Consider the following 22,445-nt stretch of genomic DNA (forward strand, 5'->3'; position numbering starts at 1 on the left):
GATCTGAGGGGGAGGATGTAACAATATCGCATTTATCAATCAATACTACTAGCGCCATCTCGTGGTGTTCGCCTGCATTACCAAGCCTCCGCGGATCACCGTGCTTATTGCAAGATGTATCCAGTTTAGGAAATGTTTGCGCCGCTCGCCGCTAGATGACACTAGCACATTGAGAGTCGATTTCTACACCGCGGTGTCCAGATTTTTTTTCCCTTAAAGACCTTCTGACGATTATGTTGAATTTTGGAAGTTTTGTGAGGCGTAAGTAATAAGCCAAGGTTGCATCCGACTGTGACGTTCTTTAGGGGAATCACAGATTGGGACTTCCGAACGCCTAATTACAAATTGCCAGCGGTTCTCCCGCGTCTGTGTCCAACGTCCTTGCGGGAATTGGTCGACGGACGGGAGACGCCCGCACCTCATTTTTGTACCTGCCCCGTACTTTGCAATAAAGTACCCCATTTTTGCATCACAACGCGGTGTTGTTATTTGGAGCCCTTCACCCCGCTTGTCAGCCGAGAAACTCAACCTTACAAAAATGCTAATTAATCACTCAGATTCTGAGGACTGTGGATACATCGAATTTATTTTAAAATTATCTTTTCACGTATTAAGTTACTACAATTTTACTGATCAGCTATTAGACCTTGAAATTTTCAGTTTGTCTAAATTTAAGTTCTAAAGTGCTTTTTGTCTTAAAAATGTGAGTTCGTAATGTAATCTTGTGTTAACACCAGTTTTTATTAATATGTGGCAAATATTGTACACAAAAGCAAAGAAAAAAGATCACGGAGTTTGTGATAACAAACCAAGCATACTCTGGGATAAAAATTGTACAAAATAATAAATATTGGGTGTCCAATATCGTCGTAAACCTTGTGTACCTAGACTCTTTGCAATACTGAAGTCAAGCAGGACGTAAAGGGCTTCTATTTGGAGGGCCAAAGATATGTATTGAGCTTTCTAATCACTAAAATGATCAAAAGCAAAATGATGATGAGTACGGAAAAATTAAAAGCAGCTATCTTCGATGGACTGCAAATCCGTGCTCTTATAAAAGACTGTATTTGTAAACCATATAACACAAATTGAATCTGAAGCATGGCTAAGGTGCTTTAGTAGTAAAATATTTTTTGGGGAATGTTAGAACACCAGAATAAATATTCTTGTGTTCAAAATTGGTTGCTAAAATCCTTCAAAAATTACACACGCCAATTTGAGTATTAAATTGTATTTTTTACAATAGCCATTTGAACTGATTCCCACATAATGTGGGTGATTATAGTAAGGGACAAGGAGAACGGTTCCTTCCACCAGGACAGCAGGATAGTGGAAAAAAGATACCAAGGTACTGGCTGTTGGACTTTAATAAGTGATTATCCTGAACAAATCCATAACAGAAAACCTTACAGAAAAAGTTTTTGTAGGTTTTTTCTTTATTTGATAAAAAGCATATTTTTTATAGGGTAAGAGTCCCTATCTATCTAAGTAAAAATATTTTGAATGCATAAAATTAGTATTTTCATGTCGGTTTTCTCAGAGAAATAGCTAATAGTCTTTATTTTAATCTAATTCGACATATCTAATAATTTTCTAGTATTCAGCACCCTACTCTTATACTGAATTGGCTATAAGCTACTATACCGCACAATAACTGTCCCCAATGTTATTGGGCGTAAATCAATATAAAAATCGAATAATACACTTATTTTTAAATATTAGAGAGCAATATTAGGGAATATGCCATATAAAACAATTCAGCCTAAGGATTAGATGGGCACAAGTACAAGTAATACCCAAAATCACAACAACAGAAATAGTAAAATAAAGGCCTAACTTTGAAATATTTTTTTAAACAATTTTTTTACATACTCATAATCAATATTTTCAAAAATGTCTCATGTCAAATTATATAACAGATACCAGTGATGAAGTATGCTTAATTTGAAAGTTGTAGCTGATAAAATAAAGATTTTAGAGCCAATTATGTAAAAAACCGCGATCCGCCGATTGGTTTTTTGGCTTTTCCCAAAAAACTGAATTTTGGAGTTGTGCCCATTCATTATTAAGGGTGCGGTTTGTTCTAGGGACTGCTGGCAATTATTTGTTTGGATATTGCAGTTATCTGTATTTTGTTGGGTAATTGTTTCAGGACCTGCTATTTTATGTATATCTCCAGTTGAATTACTTTTGGGTCGAGTAGCCATATCAAATAGCCCCTTATGGAACACTTGTTGAACAAGTTGTTTGTTTACAAGAACTGATTTGGATGGTTCACAAGATGGTCGTACTATTTATTTATTTATTTATTTATTTATTTTAATTACACAGGTTTATACCTTATTACGTAATTAAATAGTTAGGTAACAACAAACATAATAACAACACCTTAAATATTAAAGAGAACACTGCTCACAAAAGGATTGGCAAGTTGACAATATTTTATGCCAAGGGTCCGCAAATATGTCACGATGAGGGTAGTCATCCAGGAGTGCATTGAGGGCGGTGTGCATTCGGCAGAGTGGGGACTCAGCGTGCGCTACCGTGCGGCTTGGTGGCCGGGCGAACAGCTTGTGCCGACGACAGGCGCGATGCCTGGTGTAATTATTGGGCACGAATAAACACGATAATTGTTCTAGAAGCTCGGGACATTGAGTATGGCCACGCAGTATTTTTAATGCCGTGATCATCTGGTCTTTTTGACGCCTAACCTCCAACGAGCACATGCCCAGCATACCAAGTAAAAACTTCGTAGGATATAAAAATGGATAATATCCAAAAGTTCTCTTATAAAGATATCGTAAAAAGGCCTTCTGAACCTTCTCTAGCATTAGTTTGTACTTGGCCTCATGCGGATTCCATACACATGCGCTGGTCTCTAGTTTACTTCTCACCAGCGTTGAGAAAAGTAGTTTCATAACTTGTGGGTTGCTGAGATCGCGCATGTTGCGGAGTAAGAAACCCAAGCGACAGAAAGCATTCCTGGACAAATCGGAGATGTGCTCGTTGAAGGTCAGGGCCGGGTCAAAGATAACACCAAGGTCTTTCATTGTTGAGGTGCGAGTGATACTACCTTCGCCTAATTTATACTCGTAGTGAGTTAGCTGACGATTTCGCCCAAATGACATTACGTAGCATTTGGTAAGATTAAGTTCCATCTTATTCTGTTTGCTCCATTCGTGAAAGGCATTAATGTCCTCCTGGACCAACTTACAGTCACCTGCTACAGCAATTTCTCTGTAAATTTTGAGGTCATCTGCGTAAAGAAGACATCTCGAATTTTTAAAGATTTTAGTGACGTCATTCATCATTAATATAAAAAGGAGCGGTCCCAAGATTGACCCTTGATTAACTCCGGAAGGAGTATAGTAAGGTTTTGATGTATAACAGCCATATTTTACATACTGTTGCCTATTTGATAGGTAATTAAAGAGAAGCTGCAACAAATGAGGAGTAAATCCAATGGCCTTGAGCTTAGCCAACAGTACATTATTATCCACTCGATCATATGCTTTGCGGTAGTCGAAGTACAGGACATCAACCTGTTTACCTCTGTCCAAGCTAGATGAAATATAACCGACTAGAGTCAGTAAATTAGTGTTTACAGATTTTTGGGGCCTAAAACCATGTTGCTCGTTGCAAAGATATGATTCGAGTTGACTGTAAATGCTCTTAAATGTAAGTATTTCAAAAATCTTAGCGAAGGTTGAAAGAATTGCAATAGGTCGGTATTCTTCTATTGTTAATTTGTCTTTGGTTTTGGGAATTGGAATGACTTTGGATATCTTCCATTCTGGTGGGTATATAGTAGTCGATATAATTAAATTTACTATGTGGGTGATTGGTCCGCATAGAAATTTTCGGTTGTTCTTGATTATAGATGCAGGTACTCCATCAGGACCAATGGACGAGGTAGGTCTGAGCTTCTTGATAGCCTGATCAATTTCACCAGGGGTAAAAGCAGAAATCTGCACATATGCGCCCTGGTCCGAGAAAGAGCAAGCTGGATCAGATTCGGGGGGAGCAGATCGGTAAACGCTAGCAAAAAAATCAGCAAAAGCATTCACAGTATCGACACCCGAATATTGGTTGCCTTTAAAAGAAAGATTAGGCTCAAAACCACCGCCACTACGCAAGCTCGAGATGTATTGCCAGAAAGTTTTAGGATCTTTTTTAATATTATTTTCTAATTTTTGCATGTACTTAGTAAAAGTTATGTGCATCAACTTCTTCAAGGATGCACGCAGATATGAAAATTTTGCATATGTATGAGGACAATCAGTTTTCCTCCAAGCACGGTGCAGTTTGCGCTTCTGATTAATTTTGCTGATGATTTCATTATTAAACCATACTGGGTATCGTTTAGAGGGAGATTTAAGTCTGCGTTTTTTGGGAATATGGGTATCAAAAATGTTGTATATTATTTTGTAAAAAAGTTGTGTTGCTGTTAATACATCCGTAGAACTGAACACTGGGGTCCAGTCAGTGTTTTGGAATTCATAATATATGAAAGGGAAATTGGCCTTTTTAAAGTTCCAATCCAGGGAAGAGTCAATGTTGCTAGGTTGAAGAGATCCGGTCCGCTTAGAGGCCGGGTAATGGACTTCGATATCAAGTGGAGGGTGATACGGATCGATGCGAACGATACCTCCATTTTCCGCGTTTGAAACTGCCACCAGATCAGTGCACTCCCGGGCCAGGACTACATCAAGTTTGCTGCCATGTGCATTGTAAATATTATTGTGATCGAAAATATTACAGAATGAGGTAAAATAGCCGTAATAATTACACACATTATGAGAAGCACTGTTAAGATTAAGATCACCAAGAATAAACACAAAGCCATTGAGATGAGGTAAGAATGATTCGACCTTAGTAAACCAGTCAAAATAAATGTTATCCGTAGCGCTAGGGCTTATGTATACGACGCACACGTAGACAACGCGACCGCCGATTGTTAAAGATGCCCAGAGATCTTCACCATTTGGAGTCTCAAGTTCATTACGACGAGACAGAGTAATCCCAGGCCATGCTCCTAAAAGGACGCTATTGTCGTTGTTCGACATTGTTGCTACTTTATTAATTATCCGTTTTCAAAGCTATTTCTTCCAAACATTGTTTTTATTTCACACGAAAGAGAGAAATTCGTTAACACTTTTTGAAATTTTGAGGTTAGGTTTCAGTTAGATTTTTGTTCACTGTTTTCACTATTTACACTTTGGTCTTTTAATGAGATAACAGCAATTGCGAGGAATTAGCACTATTGGAGTCCAGTTATAACACTTTTTAGTCCAGATTAGCAAAATTCACGAAAATATGCAAAAATTTGTCGGAAGTATAGACTGACGCGAGCGCGTTCCGTTTCACTTTTTATGGCAGATAGCTGAAGAATATTTCTTTATGTTCGCGAGGCTAGTGTACAGAAATGACGTGGGAAACTGACACGCGGATTGATCTTTCGGCAAGACAACGCGCCCGTTCACGCCGCACGAGTTGCGAGGCCAAGCCCTGAAAGACACCGGGTTCTCAGAGATTGGCCACCCACCATATAGCCAAGACCTTTACCTAGCGATATTTTCCTGTTTTTCGATTTGAAAAAGGACTTACGGGGCCGGAGATATGCAGATGACAACGAAATTAAAGATAAAAAAAATTTTTTGGGTGGGTAAAAGGCATTGTATGCGAGATTTAAGAAATGTATTTCTTTTGAGGGAGATTATATTACAAAATAAAAAATAGAAACCATTTATTTTATTTCATTAAGTACCTTAGACCGCGGAATTATCAGCCGGCCCTCGTACTTATGACAAAAAACTATAGCAAAAAAATTATTTTAGCTAATAAAAACATTAACTTTACTTCACCGTGTCTATTTTCCGACACTACACCTTTTAAAACTGTTTGTTTAATTTCGAATTATCGCAACACTGAAGTTTATTAATAGGTACTTTAGAGATGGTACGATTATACAAACTCCACTAGATTAAAGTTTTCTAATCGTAAATACAATAAATGCTTCTTAAAATTAAGTTTTTATTTATTTTACTTTGCTCATACAACCCTGACGCTTGAGCGGTGACGTAGATCAATTCTAAACACAAAAAAAAATGCGCTCTTGTGAGCGTAGTAGTAAGGTGCGATTTCGAATGCACCATGTGCGTTGGATATTTTGCATTATTATTATTACCGTTAAAATGTCGGCATCTGATCCTACACAAAGGAGTGCAATTCCTGTTGCTACTATTATGTATTCTGTGGCGCCGATGACGCCCGAAACACGAAGATGAGCGAAGTATGTATTGTATCAGTGCGAACCCGATGTCCGTGCGGCGGTAATAATGTATTTAAATGAAAGAAGTGCTAAAAGATAGAAATTTTGTTTAGATACTGAAATCAATCGAGTTTAAAAACAAAATCTTGTCTTATCTCCTATCGAAAGTGAAGGAACAAGAGTTTGCCAGTGTGTTATTTCTAGGTGTTCAGTTTGCGGTATTAAGTAAGTTAAGTTTTATTTTAATAATTACTATCGTAAAGACGTAAAAGTTATTAAGGTAGAGAGCTAGAAATGTAAGGAATAACGAACCTGTATGAAAGAGCATTATTGTCATCTGTTTACAGTACTTTTGAATGATAAGTAGGTACAATCGTATCACACACATAAAAGCATGGTTTAGTTAAAAAATAATAATAATGTAGGTTCTGTAAAAATTTTTTTGCTGATTTGTGATCAGAATAAGCTACTTAATCAACTCCCTAAATATGGCGGGTATTTGTTGTAATTAATAATTTAATAATATCAAAATATGTACACAGTAGCGCCATCTAGGCTGTATAAGTATTTGTCATTGCCACTGCGTCTTGCCTACTTTTTAAAAAGTTACGAATAAATCACTCTGCACTGATGTGGACCGCGATTGTGATACCTGGGACTCATTCAATTTTTGAAGTAATTTTTGGTAATGATGATTTACCACATGGTCTTAGTGACTTCAATGTAGCAATTATTAGGAATTGTGAATAGTAGTGATTGGATTCCTAAAAGCTAGGTAGTTTCTAATAGATAGCTATGGTTACTAGTTAGAAACACTAGACATCTACTTGGATGGCTTTTATTTGGAAGAGTGGATAGAGTATAGTAAACTAGTAGTAGAAAGAGTAACTAGTTGTAGAAAGAGTAACTAGTTGTAGAAAGAGTAACTAGTTGTAGAAAGAGTAACTAGTTGTAGAAAGAGTAACTAGTTGTAGAAAGAGTATCTAGTAGTACTGAAAGTTTAGTTTCCTCATTTCCGAAAGCACATAAGTTGCTTGAAATAGGATTGGCCGAGCGGATACTGTGCTGTTCTTTTGGTTTTTTTCAGATGATCACACGAGGACGTGTGACACGCAGGATGGCCGTGTCGCAGACGGTCATGAGTACGGACACTAAAGTGAAACGCAAGTGCGCCACCTAGCGGCGAATCGGCGCAACACCGCTTTGGCGCGCTTCGACAGAGTCGTAACGGTCACGGCGGGACGGATCGAACTCACTTTCGCTCCGGACGCCGACAAGAGAAGACATCGTCACGGAACTGTCCCACGTTTCATCTAGTGCCTATTTTATCGCTCGACGAAGTCTAGATTGTAGTACTAAGAACTAAGTGCTGATTTTGAACTCTGTTTGACGATTATTAAAAGTGTTAGAACACAAGTCTCATTCTCATTGCACGATACCCTATTTCGCCCACAATATCTGAGGTTCGAATCCCTGACGAGCCGACATATAAATCGTAATATATACGCGGTAGTACGTTGCATTCGGTTAAAACAAGAAAATCTATGAAACGGAAATCGTTCCGAATTCGATTGATTAGACAATAATAAAGTAGTTGTGTTCGACTTTACCTCAGGGAAATCTTTGCAATTTATATCACAACTAACACTTTCATTTGGCACCAGTTCTGGTTCACTTAAAAAAGTAGGCCCATGCCACCACAAATCTGATGAAATAAGTTCGTAAATATGTGTACCGCGCGATAATAAATCCGCCGGGTTTTGTTTACCTGCGACATGTAACCAATTCGAGTTGTTTGTTCATTCATTTATTTCCACTTCTCGATTTTGCACGAATGATTTTAAGTTATTTGGAGATATTTTAAGCCAGCTTATTACGATAGTTGAGTCTGACCAAAAATATGTATTATCAAAAGTTAATCTTAATGAAATTACAATTTTTTTGTATAATTTTGCGCCCTATGTTTACAAGAGTACCGCACAGTTCTAATCGCGGTACGCTAACCGGTTTGACTGGAGCTACCTTTGATTTCGCACACAATAACCTGACAGTGATCAATGGCTCGCCCATTTCGCTATAATGAACGCTACCTACGTATGCACATGCACCGTAGGCACAACCGTAGGCTTCTTGCGACGCATCCGAAAATATAGGGGAGAGTTCGGTATATTGTACCGCCGGGTAAATTGTACCACCCTCATATTTCGTAAAGTATTTATTGAATGTCTGTAATTGCAACACTCAGCGATACACAACTAAAATCAATTAATATCGGCCATGTGGTTTTTGCCGTGACAACAAACACGTGTGTTTTATTTTGAAAAGTATTTTTTCATTGTTTTCAAGTAACTTTTGACAATACATGTTTAGTTTGTAATTTTGTTAAATTTAATCACAGGGTGTTTCTAATATATTATTTAGAAGCGTAAATTAGTGTGGATTACAATTATTTGAAACATTTTTCGGTATTTATAAGCTATATTTTTTACCGATTTTTTAAAAGCACTATCACCTAGTCGGCTAAATTGTACCTCATCAAGTTGTATGGAACTTTACCAAAGGATTTTGAATTTTTTTTTAGTGAATCATATTTTGAAGTTATAATAGCGTAGTTATGTTTGACTAACAATAAATGAAAGCAAAAGACTGGCAAAGTAGATTAGGTAGAAGTGTGCGTTACGATAATTGGAATTACAAAACTTGTACTCAAAATCGTGATAACGTGAAAAACAATATCGATTATCATTGTTATTAACTACCGTTCCTTTTCGTTTCCTAATTTGTTAAGAATGTATCGTATAATATTTTGCCATAGTTTTTTTATAGGCTTGAAATTTATTAAAATCCAATTTAGTAACCCTGTGGTACAAATTATCGAACCGGTTGGCTAAATTGGACCGAAGCTCTGAACTCGTACTTTGTTGTACTCATACAACTCGTACTCATACAACAATCATGTTAATTAATACTTATGAAATAGTAAGTTGAATAATGTATCTTTTATTATATACCATGGACATTAGCAAAAACAAAAGAAAACTATGTGTAAAATGGGATTGAAAAAAACTGATCCAAATTAGCGGACTCTCCCATAAGTAACTCCGTGATTTTTGAATTTTCGCATCTAATATGACGTGGAATCTTTAAGTTATTTAAATTATTTAAATTGCCAATAAATTCTTGCCAAATTAATAAAACTGAATTAGGTATGGGATCGTCCCAACCAATTTTACAAAGCCATAATTTTTGTAAAATTATTTTTGCGATATGTAACGCAACACCGTATGCCAGCCTATGCCTGCCTCGCCAAGCCAGCGCCAAGCCAGCGCTAAGCCAGCGTTAAGCCAGCGCCAAGCCAGCGCCAAGCCAGCGCCAAGCCAATGCCAAGCCAATGCCAAGCCAACGCCAAGCCAACGCCGCCACATCCGTAATGCAGAGTACGCCACTTGACTACATCCGCTATAAGACTGTGACGTCACTACCGGTTGGTTATCGATGGCCACACCATTTGGGTGGGGGTTTTGTATTATATAGCCGAGGAGCTCATTTTCTGGGGCATTCGATACCGAATACTAAGTTAAGCTGAAACTCTGTCCGATTACTGTGCGAAATATAAAAAGTTGACTTGTAAGCAAGTGTTTCCATTCCCTTCTGTTACACTCAGAAGTGGGATATGAAACGTAATCGTCCTGGAGATGGAGGCTACAGGGTCCGGCCACCTGGATGGAATTCATCAGACCGAGAACCACACCAAAACGAAAACGAAGATGACCGTGATTTATCACTACCCCCGGCAAGAAAATTATTGAAGCATCTTTTGGAAAATGAAGTGGACAGGGCGATACGTGACCTAGAACAAGAAACTGTGCTCATCGTGCTGCATCGCTCATACCAGAATTTGACCCAGACGGAGAAGAAAAAAAGTATCTACGTGATTGAAGAAAATCGATCAGCTTGGAAATATACACGATTCGAACGATAACATCAAGGTGGTGAACACTGGTGGAAAGGACGTCGTGTGGAAAGCTGGTCAAGTCCTGACGTGCTCCTTGAGCTGCGAGGAGCCAACAGTAAGCCAGGTCAGTATCCAAGCCATGTCATCTTATGATTTCTGTTTATTTAAAGTGCCAAGCCAGTCTCAACTCAAAAGTGCCTCGCCTATGTTAGATTCACATTATGTCTCATCGGTAGATCAAAAGTCCGACCCTATGATAGGTGGTGTTTCGCTGACCGATATAAGGATAGGAAAATTAAATGAAAACGAGCGTAGTAGTTTGATTCCTTTATTAATGCAGTATGAAGATAGTTTTTCAAGTAGTACAAAAGACCTAGGATGTACAGATTTAGTTCAAATTAAAATTAAACTTGCCACTGATCAGCCCATATATCGACAACCTTATTATCTCATTGTGAGCAAGAGATACTTAAGTCTAAAGTTTCGGAATTATTAGATGCCGGTATTATTATAAAAGAATCTGAGTCTAATTAGGCATCGCCCGTAATAAGTATTAGTAAAGAAAAAGAACGGCGAAAGCAGGCTTTGCGTAGATTATCGTGCCCTGAACACTTTAACGATAAAATATAGAAAGATCACATTTAAAAATTAGCCGGTAAGGTAAATTTTACTTGTCTCGATATGGCACAAGGGTATCCATCAGGTTTTACTGTCTCCTGAAGACTCTCACAAAAGTGCTTTCATAATGTCAGCAAGGACAATTCGAATATGTAAGCAAGGACAATTCGAATATGCCCGCGTTCAGTCTAGCCAATTCACCGGCTGTTTTTATGCATTTTATTAATAAACTCGTGAACGCTATCTAAAACGGAACAGCATCTAATACTGACGGTTCTCAAAACGAAATCCTGGCGTTTTTAGATGATCTCTTATTGCCCTCGGTAGATGTCGATTCAGGAATTCAAATATTACAAAAAGTGTTGCAAATGTTCGAAACAGAAAATCCTTAAACTAAATATAAAAAAAAAATGCTCCTTTCAACAAAATAAAGTACAGCTATTTAGGTCATGAAATTCCACAACGCGGAGTACAGCCTGCAGAAACAAAGTTGACTGCAGTTTCACAATATCCAGCACCCAAAAATGTTCATGAGGTCCGTCAATTATATATCGGTTTTTGTAGTTATTTTCGAAAATTTATTTACAAGTTCGCACAAATAACTTCCGTCCGTTAACTTATCTAAACAAAACAAAAAATTACTTGGGTTTGGGATAGTAAGTAAACAAATCGCCAGTTTTGAGGAACAAAAAAAGTGTATTTGTGCTAAGCCGGTTTTAGCATTATAAGATTCTGCCTTGCCGACAGAAATACGTACAGATGCATGCAAAGCAGGAATTTTATTTTTGTTTTATTTTATTTTATTAAGGAAAACAAACAGTTGTTAAGTAATTATACAACCAACACCGTTAAATCCACAAGAGGACTATGGGTCTAGAATGCGCGCCACGAAACGGTGCAACCGCGCGATTTTATCGATTTAACGTGATAAGTTCATTCATTTACCATCCAAAATAATTGATAAGATTCTATCACGGAGCGCACGGAATAGCAGGTATATTATTACAACGACAATCTGATGAAACTTTTCGACCCGTCATGTACTTTAGCGGCGTTACTTACTTGTAAGGAAGAGAGCATGTATCATACTTAGCTACGAACTCGAAACATTGGCGGTAGTCGAGTCGTTACGAAAATTTCGTGTGTATGTAGTAGGTAAACATGTCAAAATTGTAACTGACTGTACTGTAGTGCGAGCTACTTTAACGAAGCGTGATATTATCCTACGAATCGCAAGGTTGTGATTATTTTTTTTACTCAAGATTGTGATATAAGTAAGTGTTGAATACAAACCAGGCGAGAGGATGCGTCACGTCGATGCCCTGAGTCGTCATACAGTTACAAGTTTCGGATTGGTTTCATACAGTTCAAGATAAGATAACATTTATTTCCAAGAATATGGTACAGTGGTTTGATCATAAAATAGTTACTTAATAAAGCACATTTTAGTAAATAATTAAAAATACAATGAAGTGATTAATTCCGATTCCATTATATTATGTCTAGGTTATATACTTAAATTGAATATAATACTACACAATATGATTTATAAAATACACATTACAATGTCAACCTTTATTCCTTTGGAGTTCTTATGGAGTAGAAGCACTTAGCTAACAGCCATTTGTTTAAAGTGTGTCTAAATTTATTTAATGTTTCAAGTCTCAGTAAACCTCAGTAAATTTCAGTCCCAAGGCGATAAATTAAAAATTATACTTGATCAGTTAAAAAGTAGTACGGCAGGCCCCGATATAACAAAAGATTTTGTGTTGATAAATGATATGTTTTACCGAAAAACACTATACGGGAATCGTCTTGTAGTAATTCCCATTTATTGGTAAGATTCAATAAGATGCTCCAGAACAGCTAGGTGGTAAATACCTATATAGTTCAAATGCATCATGACGAAAAAGGGCACGGTAGGATTAAAACGTTGTATACCTAGAATTGATCAAAACTGATTTTTGGTTTCCTAAAATGTCACGATTTATTCGTAAATAGGTATGTAACAGTTTTTTACATTGTGCTTATGGGAAAGGCGAACATGGCAATAAGGAAGGTATGTTGCACCCTGTTCCCAAGCCAACCGAGCCTTTTCGAATGGTCCACGTAGACTATCTTGGTCCATTCTGTAGAATAAAATAAAAAGGGCAAGCGTATAAATGTTAGTGATAACCGACGCATTTTGTAAATTTGTTATTGCGGAACCAACTCGAACAGTAAACTCAATAGAAACTATCAGAGTACTAAAAAGGATTTTAGTTTGTTTGGATATTTTTACTAGTAGTAGATATTTTAGGAAATTTGGAACAGATAGACAGTTTAAACATACGTTGACAGCTATTTCATGCCCGCGTGCTAATGGCTACAAACAGAACTATTCGCAATGCTTTGCGTGCTACGGACCCGGGCGAGGCTGCGGGTAACTGGTCCAATTCGTTGCCTGATGTAGTCTGGGGTATAAACAATACCATTAATGAAACTACTGGGTTTAAACCATATGAGTTGATGTTTTCTCGTAGTGGTAGGTCAGTATGCGATGTTTCTATACCGGGGCGTGTTGTTGAAACCACACAAGAGCAAACCTGCAAAAGCAAGTGATCGTATAACAAAAGCTAGTGCCAGGATGAAACGTAATTTTGATAAACGTCAAAAAAAAAACGCTCATGTTTATAAGGAAGGTGATCTGGTGCTTTGGAGACAGACTCCTATTAGTAGTACTGCTAAGGTCAACACTAAGCTACATAGCTCTATTCTAGTCCCTATATTATAACCAAAGTTGTTAGCAATGATGCATGATGGTACAAACTCAGAAGCATCAAGGGTTTAAGAAGATACAAAAGTTTTACGGCATTAGTTTCTGCAGACTCTTTGTGGCCTTACTAAAGTATAGCTCCTGTGTCTGACAGTGCCAGCAGCTCGGCCGAGCAGTTGGAGACTGAATATTTAATAGATCTGCTGGAAAGCTAATCACAAACATCTCTGTTCCCATTGCGGGAGCAATTGTTTCAGGATGGCCGATTGTAACGCAACACCGTATGCCAGCCTATGCCTGCCTCGCCAAGCCAGCGCCAAGCCAGCGCTAAGCCAGCGCCAAGCCAGCGCCAAGCCAGCGCCAAGCCAGCGCCAAGCCAGCGCCAAGCCAGCGCCAAGCCAGCGCCAAGCCAGCGCCAAGCCAGCGCCAAGCCAATGCCAAGCCAATGCCAAGCCAACGCCAAGCCAACGCCGCCACATCCGTAATGCAGAGTACGCCATTTGACTACATCCGCTATAAGACTGTGACGTCACTACCGGTTGGTTATCGATGGCCACACCATTTGGGTGGGGGTTTTGTATTATATAGCCGAGGAGCTCATTTTCCGGGGCATTCGATACCGAATACTAAGTTAAGCTGAAACTCTGTCCGATTACTGTGCGAAATATAAAAAGTTGACTTGTAAGCAAGTGTTTCCATTCCCTTCCGTTACAGATAATTATAGTGGGTGCTAACAATCCTAGCGGATCGTAGATCTGAGATATTACTGATAATATGATGCGTTTAGTGGTCTGAGTCACATTTGAGTCACACTTGGAAGTAAAAAATAATTCATCTGATTCAGTTAAAAAACCTAACCCTAGCGTTTTTGTTTGACAATTATCTCCGAGTGTTAACTGTTTGAATGTACCTACTAACATTTGATTGTGAACAGTCAAAGGTAAATATCCACTTTCTTAATGGAAAACAACCCGATTCTAACACCCGTGATACTTTATTACATATATCTATTAATGTTTCCTTGTCGTCATACCCGGTAATCAAATCGTCTACGTAGAAATCTTCGTTGATGACGCGTGCAATGACGTCATCATCGCATTCCGATGCAAGTTGCTTTAGGCATCGCATGCTAAGGTAGGGCGCAGACGTTGTACCATAAGTGACGGTATTTAATTGATATATTTCGAGATCATCAGAAGGATTATTTCTCCAAAGAATTAATTGTAAATGTCTTTGATCGGGTTGAATCAAAATCTGTCGATACATTTTTTCGACATCTGCACAAGCAATATATTTAAATTGACGAAATCGCAACAGAATTGTAAATATATCATTTTGCAATTTAGGACCGACTTCCTGAATATCATTGAATGATATGTCTGAATTTGACTTTGCACTAGCGTCAAATACCACACGAAGTTTAGTGGTTGCGCTGTGTTCTCTAAAAACACCATGATGTGGCATAAAATAATAAGGTATTGAATAATTATCAATGCGACCCAGGCCTAAATACTCAGACATAAAGTCGCTATACATTTGTTTGTAGTCCGGGGCGCTTCGCTGTAATTTACGTTCGAGCGCAAGGAACCGGTTTTTTGCTAATGTGTAAGACTCGCCTAATAAATCAGCTGATTCTTTCATAGGTATTCGCACGGAAAATCGACCCTTATCATCACGTAATGTTGTTGTGGTAAAGAGACTTTCACAAGCATGCTCAAGCAATTTCTTCCAGTTCCCAAAATTGTTTTAATTGTGTATCTATGGTTTGGGTAAAATTGCACTGAACCTGATTAATGCGCAAGTTTGTTTTGTGTAATGAGCCTGAAATGATCCATCCTAATTTTGTATTTTGTAAAAATGGACCATTTGGCAAACGAATAAGACCATCATTTAACAATTCCCAGAATTTATTTGCTCCAATAAACAAATCTATTCCTACAGGCGAAAAGAAATGGGGGTCAGCTAACTTTATGTTGTCTGGAGTTTTAATGTTTTGTGCAAATTCTAAAGCGTGTGGTTGAGCTGTAATGCGTGGTAATACTAGGCAATTAAAGCGCGTGACGTATGCACTAGTCTTAGACCTCAACTGAATTTCACAAGTATGTGTTGATTGTGTCACTGTGCTGCCTACACCAGTGACCTTAACAGTGGACTGTATTAATGGAATATTTAGCGTATTACATAATGATTTTGAAATGAAGCAATGTTGACTTCCGTTGTCAAGTAATGCTTTGACAGTATGATAATTGTTGTATTTGTCCGCAATTTCTACCAATGCAATCGATAACAGTACTGGTTCTAATATTGACTGACTCAGCTGATTGTTATCGACACTCTAATAAAGCGAATTAGTTGCATGTGATGCGGAATGTAAGGTATGCGAACCATTTAATGAATTTTGCGGACTAGACTGGCTGCCGTGCGCGACTACTGAAGATGTTAATGCACCAGTATCGTGGCTGCCATCTTCACAATGAATTAGACTATTATGTTTCATATTACATTTTTTGCATGACCCAAACCAGCAGGTTTTTGCTGCGTGGCCGGTACGCAAACAATTATGGCAAAGATTTTGTGAAATATGTTTTAATTTATCATTAATAGATAATTTAATGAACATATCGCAAGAATAAAGCGGATGATTTGCATTTCACATAGTACACGGGCGATAACGCTTTGAATTGGAAGCTTTATTTGAGTTTTGTCGATTTTGCGTTGTACCCGCAACATAACTATGTGTTTTTTGAAACTAATTATTCGGCAACGACTGCTTTTTTGACTCGGGATTCGACTTATTATTGTTATGAGTTACGTTAATTGTTTCTAACACATCAGCTCTGTCCTTAAGGAATGTAATTAAATCGGCTAAAAGTATTTTTTCCCTTTTTGATGAGTTATTGAGGGTACTTTTATGTAACTCCCATTCGCGCTCAGTTGACTATAATGTAGATAATTAATGTATCCCATGAGTCAGTTGGTTCGCCTAAAGACTTGAGTGCTCTAACGTTCTTTAAAATTGTGTCTATAAGTTTCCTAAGTTGCGGTGCCGATTCCTTAGTGACTGAATAGGCAGAAAACAAAGCCTTAACATGGTTATGGACAAGCAGACGGTTATTATTGTATCTGTTTTCTAATAATTCCCAAGCAGTAATATAATTAGCAGACGAGAACTCTAACGACTTTATAATTTGTAAGGCGTTACCGGTTAAAGCGGAACGTAAATAGTGAAACTTCTGAATGTTGTCTATATCTGTAGAATTATGAATTAAAGACAGATAAGTATCACGGAACTCAAGCCAATGGTCATAAGAACCGTCAAAGGCTGGGAGGCTAATTGTAGGTAGTTTAATTTTACTTTGTGAACAAGATTGAACCTGCTTAGGAGTAATTTCTTTTAATTTACATTTACATTTAGCCACAGCAGCATAATATTGGTCTTCAAAAGATTGTCTCTCTTGTAATTCCCTCTCTAGCAAATATTCAGGGATATTAATGTCAATTTCATCCTGAATTTCAGCAAAATTGTCTAATAAAGGTTCCGCCCTATGAAAACGTGACCGTAACTCCTCTAAATGCACTTCTGTTACTTCAGATAATGAATCTAGTTCGTTTAAATATTTAACAAAAATTGTGAGTTTAGATTTAACAACTCCCCGTTTTTTTATTGCAATTTTAGTAAACTCATCTTTATCATCAATATCTACTAACGATTGCCTCTTTTTGGTCATTGTGTGGGTAAGTAGGAATCAAGTACTCACGGTTTTTTCTCGAAGCTTCCAGAACGAGCACGAAAATTCTGAGGGTAGATGCACGGTACACTACCCTGCACTGCACTATCTAGAATAGAATTAAAGCACGAAATTAGCACAATTGAAATAGGATAGGGAGGATGGGAGGGATTGATCGGTCAAACCTCTAGGTGCTGGTGATGATGAGCTCCTCCGGCTTCGATGGACCAATTTGTTGATGTATGTGTGTGTGGCCTGACTGATTCTGGTTTCTGCCTCCTGACTTGTGTCCTCTCCAGGGTAGTGTAGGTATACGGGAATCTTCAATGATGTAGATTTATTAAAATATACTATAGACTTTAATTATTTTACAATGCTTTGAATATACAATAAATACAAATTATAAGTGGTTCGCGTCTGATCGTGAATCGATGGAGTTGCCGAATGATGCTCGGGCGTTGACTGCGCTCCCAGCTCCGGCTTTCAGCTGCACCTCAGCGCCATCTCGGCTTAGATAGTTGAACCACACATCCATTGTGCGTTAATCAATGTTGATCGATGTGACAAGGTGTTGCGGTAGTTCGAGAGCCCGTGTAGATGGCATTGGTGACTGATGTTAGTTCCAGAGGGCTCGTATAGATGGCGTTGATATGCACAAACAAAGGATGTTTTGTGTGTTCCAAGCCTGACAACGAACTTATTGTCAGTGAGACAATTGATTAAAAACAACAACAGTGTCTTTTTCTCAGACAGTCACTGTTTGATATACAATGCAAAGAAAGAATTGGTGGCTGTTGCTAACCTAATTGACGGTGTGTACAGGTTGGATTTATGTACTACACCAGTGACTAAATGTTTACTTGCCAGAGATAGTGCTTTGTTATGGCACAGGAGGTTGGGACACATAAATGCTCAAGACTTGAATAAAATGAAGAATGGTGCCGTGGAAGGTGTTACCTATGAAGACAGTTATGATGTTACCAAATCTAACTGTGTGGTTTGTTGTGAAGGAAAACAATCACGACTACCATTCCCCACTGGCACAAGAGGTACAAAAGTTCTGGATATTGTGCACGCCGACGTATGCGGGCCAATGGAAACCAAATCTATTGGAATGTCACGATACTTTCTTCTATTTGTAGACGACTATACTCGTATGTCATTTGTCTACTTTATGAAAAACAAAAATGAGGTCTTCAAATACTTCAGAGAATTTAAAGCCATGGTGGAGAAACAGACAAATGCCAATATTAAAATCTTACGAACAGATAACGGTGGAGAGTTTTGTTCGAAAGCAATGGAAGATTTTTTGAAATCATTTGGTATTGTACACCAAAAAACAAACCCCTATCCGCCCGAACAGAACGGTATGTCAGAACGAAACAACAGAACAATTGTTGAGAAAGCGAGATGCTTGTTGTTTGACGCTAAGTTGGATAAAAAGTTCTGGGCAGAGGCGGTATCGACAGCAGTATACTTGAAAAATCGATCTATAGCATCAGGCCTTAATGACAAAACACCATACGAGATGTGGCATGAAAAGAAACCCATTTTAAGTCACATACGAATCTTTGGCAGCCCTGTTATGGTACATGTCCCCAAAGAAAGGAGAACCAAATGGGATAAGAAAGCTCGGCAGCATATTCTTGTTGGTTACTCAGAACAAGTGAAAGGCTACAGAGTATACGACCCTGTCAAGAACGAGGTTACTACCAGCAGAGATGTAGTGGTGATGGAGTCAGCAGTGTCAAGAGGTATGCCTACCACCTCTCGCCTGCGGACCTCCGTTGCCTGCGGACGTGTTTGCCGGCTCCACTGCAATAGTGCGTGAGTGCGATCGAGACATATTCCAACTAGAATAAGACACACGTAATTACCGCAACACTGCTAAAAAACGAGTGAAAGTGACATTGCCTAATCGGTGAGACAAATATATCACTCGAAGCGGCGCTTACATGCATGCCCCGCCCTTTAGTCCATTGATGCGCCGGAGTTGACCCGCCCCCTGCCATATCTACTCATAGCTGCGTAGTAGCGAGACGTCCTCATTTAGGCCTACACGGAGCGCGCTGCATTTCCGCGGACTGTTATAATTGCACCTCGCCTATTGGAATAGATACATATTTCTACAAAACAATGTCAGTAAAGCGGAGTCCACCCAAAACATCGAGCGTTACTTCTCAAAGAAAGGACCAAAAGACGCCACAAGACTCGGAAACTGTGTCAGAAATGAAAGATAGTGACTCGGCTCCCGGTCACCACATGATTACGAGGCATAAACCAAACTTCTGGCCGAGGGGGAAGTCATGCCCAGCTTATGACCTGGGGAGAGGAGGGGGGCGGGGGAGTCATACCCAGCTTCTAGGCTAAGATTAAATAGATTTCCAGGAGGGAGCAGCTGTCCTTTCCTGCAGCAGCTGGCCCGCCCATGGGAACGGCGAATAGATAGGTAGGTACGTAGGTTTAACTCAGAAAAACTAAATAACAGGTAGGTATTGCGTGTACATCGAAATGATCTTCATAGCAATGTCTTGTAGCCTAGGCAGAGTGTATCTGCCTCAGCTATACCTTATTGTTAGAAGTAAATAAATTAATACTTATACATTTTTATATTTTACTTGGAAGAAGACAACACTTATGAACACTTTATTTGAATAAATCGCCAAATATACCACCGCGGAGACCCCAATCGCGTCTCTGCGTTCCATTGAATCGTATGAGCGTATGGATTTTTTGCGTTATTTTTCACAATTTCTATTTTTAAAAATTACCTATCGATAGCCTACTTTATTCTGATGAATAAATGTCATTACAAGTTTTTCTCTAAAACTGATAGTTTGTCTAGAAAAAAATATTTTCTATCCACGCAGTACGCCGGCAGCGTTCGGATCGGATATAGTGACGTCATCGTCCCCGCGCCGGGCGGTCAGTGAACTTTTTTAGTAATTTGGCCATAACTTCGTCAATTTTTGTCGTAGAACAAAAATTTTTGGACTGTGTATTAAGGATTTCTTAGCCCTATAAATCTGCATTCACAGCTAAAAATCGAAATGATCCTCATTGAGATCAGGAATGTCCCGGTGTGTCAGACAGAAAATAAGTCGAGTTTGCGAGCCCATCTACTACAGCTGAGTGATGTTATAAACCTGAATATTCAAGACAAGGACATTCGGGACGTCTTCCGTATCAGAACAAAAAATAATTCAGGCCCAATCATAGCTGAATTTACAACCAACTCCCTAAAGGAAATGTTCATTAAATCGTCTATAGATTATAACAAAGAAAGACCGAAAGAACAAAAATTAAACACATCACATCTAAAAATCCGGGAAACCGATGCCAATCTACATAACGGATAACGTAACTACAAAAACCCGACGACTTCACTTCCTATCCAGAGAATTTGCCAAAACTCACCAATACGCCGGCTGCTGGATTGCCTACGGAAAAGTGTACCTACGGGAAAAGGAAGGAAAACCTGCACTACGCATCGACTGTGAAGAGGACCTGGCTAAACTAAACCTAAAAAAATGACTATCTGTAGGGTCTAATGTTCGCTTTAATACTACAAATATTAGTTACTTTGTCAATTGTTATTATAAGAAACTAATTAAAATACTTACTGAATCACTCACACAAAACAAACACACCATATACATTAAATGGAATGCACATATTTATTTATACATTTAATCACACAACTACACTATCATTACACTACACATTGTTACAACTTAATTGTTATTCGTATTGTCCATATTATTGTACTGAGCTAATATCCCGGTTTCTAATTTACTATTCTACCAAACAAACTATAATTAAAAACACCACAATTAGTATTCTCCCATTGCGTGCTGTACATGTAATTTTATTTTTCATTATAAAGTGTGTAATAAAATAAATAATATAATAAAAGACTTGGATAGTTTAGCTTTAGTCGACTGTGGTACCTGTGATATAGATAGCTCCTCAAACTTACTAGGCATTAGTACAAAATCTCTAAAATTCATAGTACAAAACATAAGAAGCATTCGTTGCAATATCAACCAATTTGAGGCCCTTTTACATCGAGCTAATGTAGATTGGGACCTTCTGATTTTAACTGAATGCTGGCTTCACAAAAACCAACTCATTCCTTCTATAGATGGCTTCAGATACTTCTCCACAGCTAATAACAAAACGCAAAATGAAGGAGTGGTGATATATTATAAATCAACGCACACATTCTTGATAACAGAACCTGCCATCATGGATGCAAACTCATTGTTGGTGAAACTAAGTAATGACACGGTTATCCTTGCCATCTATAGGCCACCTGGCGAGAAAAACACGAATAAATTCCTTGAATCCTTAAATACAGTTTTATTCAATCTAGTCAACTATAAAAATATCATTCTAACAGGTGACATAAATTTGGATATATCTTGTACTTCTATAGATAATCGTGCACAAAGTTACCTTAATTTGCTAGCTTCACACGGTATGTTACCTGCTTATAATATTCCAACACATACGAATACCTGTCTGGACCACATTGTAATTAAGACTAAATTATCAGTACGTTGTTTTGTTGCCAATACCACAGTGACAGACCATAATAGTATACTGATGAGCATGGACTTTCAACCACCCTCTCCTGGTAACAACAAAATACAAAAGCGGATTGACTTCCTAGGCTTAGATTCCGCAATCTCTAATGCTGATTTAACTCCAATTTTTTCTATGCATAATGTTAACGATGCCGTATCATTCCTTATTTCTACACTAAATTCTATTCTAAATAGCTGTACTAAGTTCGTAAAAACTCCACGACGAAAGCAGTCACTAAAGCCGTGGATTACAAATGGTCTAATAAAATGTTTAAAAAACCAGGGACAAGCTGCACATGAAAGTAAAGAAGGATCCTGATAATGATATACTTAAACTTACATACAAACGTTATCGTAACTTCTGCAACACATTAGTTAAAAAAACAAAAAGGGAATATGAAATAAATGAAATAAAAAAGGCACAAAACAATAGCAAAAAAATTTGGGAAACAATAAAGAAAATTACACACACACAGTATCAAAAAAGTCATGCTTCTGAACTAGTTACAAATAATAATTCAAAAGAGTC

This window comes from Ostrinia nubilalis, chromosome W (genome assembly GCF_963855985.1).
Source record: "Ostrinia nubilalis chromosome W, ilOstNubi1.1, whole genome shotgun sequence".
In the NCBI taxonomy this organism is placed as follows: Eukaryota; Metazoa; Arthropoda; class Insecta; order Lepidoptera; family Crambidae; genus Ostrinia; species Ostrinia nubilalis.